This window comes from Streptopelia decaocto (assembly GCF_964273445.1).
Source record: "Streptopelia decaocto genome assembly, chromosome: Z".
Lineage (NCBI taxonomy): Eukaryota > Metazoa > Chordata > Aves > Columbiformes > Columbidae > Streptopelia > Streptopelia decaocto.
Genome location: NC_138657.1, coordinates 30,811,295 through 30,814,949, shown reverse-complemented (window position 1 = coordinate 30,814,949; position 3,655 = coordinate 30,811,295).

Below are 3,655 nucleotides of genomic sequence, written 5' to 3'. Positions count from 1 at the left end.
TTCTCTGAATGATGTGGAGGCTTAAACACGTATGTTTCAGCATCTCCCTGAATCAAAGCCCAAAGCCAGAGTCATGTGCACAGCACTTCTGGAGTCTGGGTTATGAAGCCATATGCCTTTCCTTCTGTGACAATGCCCTCGCAAGGCAGCTCTACTCCACTGGAGAGGTCAAGCAGTCAATGGAAAAAGGAGACTCAATGCACAGGATCTACAGTGGATCAGTCTTTCCCTGCAGCGGAATTAAGATTATGAAAGCCTCTGACAAATGGTGTAAGGATAACCACTAACCACAATCAGAATTAAATATCAATTACATCTCTTTGACTTAGATTTCCTGTAACTATTTGCTCATGTAGATTTGGTCTTTGTGTTATTGTGTACTTATTTAGTAGAAGACAAACTGCAAATGATTACATTTTTAGCAGAACTGTTTCTCTCTGTCAAAACATTTTGACAAAGATTTTGTTAACGTGTAATTTCAGTAAGGTAAATGTGTAATTTTTTACATTTAGTTGAAATATTACTTCTAATAATATAAAATATCTTTATGTTTCATATAACAATGTATAATCCAGGAGACAAAATATATATTCTAAAGTAGCATGAGAAAGTCCTTTGGATTTTTGATTTTGAATTCTGGGCTCAAAGAGTTTGGCTTTCTGTGAAAACAAACCCAATCAAATATGTAATATCATGTTTGTTTAATTTGCTTCAGTCAGACCAAAGAATACTCCGAAGCTACATTTGAAAGAAGAAATGAAGAAAGCACTTGCTGGAAGTCCTTGGTAATTTTCAAACTACTTCAAAAATTTTCCAGGGAAACTGAAAGCCTTATTTGTACAGTATATTGTGCTATAAACTTTGAACTTGACTGAGTTCTCAGTATTGTGATATGCATGATTAATAATAACAATTTATAACATTTACTATCATAAAACAACAGGCTTTGCATCATGTTCTTGCACAATATGCACTAGAATTCCCATTGCTCAGCTTTGAAATGTAAAAGTTCAGCAGACCTATCAGTAATATATGATACTATGAAAACGTATTTACTCAGATTAGTAAGCTTCCAGAGGTAATTTATGACAGGATGAGGTAGCACTTGCTGTCCTGTCTTTATGTCTATTTCTTCTTTTTTCTTTTCCTAGGAGATGCTCTACAACCTGAATCATAAGGCAAACAAAAAAATCAAAGTGGATATATAAAAGGAAAAAAGTTGATAAGAGTAATTAAATTTATATAACGACTTTGGTTAAACACTCCCCAAAAGCTTTGCAAACATCAGTTGCTTTAATTATCGTTTGCTACACCTCAGTGGCACTGAGGGTTGTTAAGTAATTATGCTTGTAGATGCGGAACAGGCACTCACTGCACTGCCAGGATGAGAACCAGCTTTAGAGAAAACCACGCGTAGGGCAGAGGAGGCTGGTGGGACAGTGCCTGTGGCAGCATCTTTTGGTGCTGTAATCAGCCAAACCTCTCACACGGCTTCCCTGCCGATGTCAGCTGTTAGAAGGGAAACGTTCTTGCTGACACTTGGCCTTGGCTCGCTGCCTGGCAAAGCCACTTGTGGGTTCAAATTCCTTTGGCATGGTACAGTAATATGGCAGTCATAGCTTTATCCTTAGAAATACATGCTGAGTAGTATTTAGTGTAATCATTTTTCAGATAAGGCATTGGAAGTGCAGGCTAGATACAGCATTTAACCCCAAAGCCATTAACTATGGAAGGAATTTTTCTTTTTAGCTAAATGTGACTGAACTGTACATGCAGAATGTCTGTGGGATCAGTCTGACTTGCACAGTATCCTAACACTTAACTCCTTGTTCCAGTTAGTCCCTAAGACTTGCCCGTGAGCCAAGACACCTATGTGATGATCTTCCCTTTGAGGGTGTCTCAGTAGTTATGGCACGCCAGATACAGTGGTGTGGAGTCCACATTAAATATCTCATTACTACAGTGAGCATTGTAGCATCTTCTGTTCTGAAAGAACATTTACCAAGGGAATCTCAAAATCTGTACAGTGTGCTGACCCAAAACTCTGTCTTCATACTGGTGCTTGCATGTGCCTATCATAGTTTTTGTAGGAGAATAGTTCATAGTGCAAGTCTTGACTTGTGCTAAACCAGAACAGATACAGCAGGAGATATTTAAAGGTGAAAGTGTAGGAGATTTCTTTTGTTGGATTAGTACATGATATCGGTTCCTCAAAATACTGGGGAACCAAGAGCAGCAGTCTGAAAATAATGAGATGGGATGAACTTATCAGCTGCCTGGCACCCTGACCAGATACAGGGGGAGTGTTAAGAGAGTAGCACTCTCTAGCTGTTGTTGAAATGCCTATGTGTAAAATCATTAGCATATTAAAAAAAAAAAAAAAGTCTGTTTGACTGTTCTGCAACATTTTCTCAGTGTATTTGGGCATTTCCCAAACCAAAACATCCCTAAGCATGAACCTCTAAGTATGTCTGCATGGAGTTGTCATCGGGGTGTTTGCAAGATAGAGTAATCATGTTTGGCATGTTTCATGCACATACATTCCATCTGCCTATCTTGCCTACACGTACAGCAAGCAATGAAACATTTGTGCTGTAATTTCTGCAGAGAAATTTGAGGTTTGTACTCACTTTCCTTTGCATATGATTCCTTTTCCCAGGTACTGCCCACAACACACAGATCCTGCAGAGTGCTTCTGTGTGCATGCCATGCAGATAGGTAGGAGCATAACTAAGCTTTTGCAAACTGGTGGATTCATCAAGCTAAAGGTTATGGAAAAAAGTACAAGAGGCTTCTGTTGTGTAAGTGACACTTAATCTTGGCTGGCTGATTAAGAGATACTGTATATTGTTCAAGTACTGTAATCCGGTCGCTTGAAGTTCCCTGTGGTATATAGAAAAAACTGTCCTGATGAAATGCCAGTTTCTGAGGTTGATCTCTAACTTCAGCAGGTGTGAAGAGCAATGGTTGTGATGCTCAGCCGTTGCCTACTGAATTTTGGTTCCCTGGCCCTCCCTTTATTTCCCCTAGTTTCTTTGTTAGCTTAAGGTAACAAAACCTAAGTAAGTTCCGCCTTGCTATGGATGGCTACAATAGCCTGCTGAGGATAAGGGAGTTGTGACAGTTGCCCTGGCAGCACATCTTTGTTGGGAGTAAACATGGTGGAGGAAGGGCTCTGGGACAAAATAGTAATTTCCAAAGCAAGGCAGGATGCAACTGTGATGGGGACAGCAAACAGCAAGCACTTCACAAGTAGTATAATGCAGAGTATGTTAAAAGGGGTGTAGAATCCATTTCCCCAGCTGAATTAATCCCTCCCAGTATGCCTTAAATTAATTTCATATTGTATCCCTTCAATTGCTTTATTATTTTATAACAGATAAATCTGAACAAGTTACTTAATGAGTTCAGCTACGAGGATGGATAAATTATTTGTTCTGTGTTTTGGTGATTATTGTACTACTGTGTGATTTTCAAATGAAAAGCAGGCTGCTGTATGCCTGTGTGCTCAACTGTCCCAGTAGGATTTTACATCCTGAGTCAAGGACCTTCCTTCTCCAAACACTCTCGAGGCTCATCAGCCACAAACAGAACAGGTGTGACAAGTGGTGCTACTGCTGTCATTGCCAAAAAACGATGTATTTTTTCTTAGTGA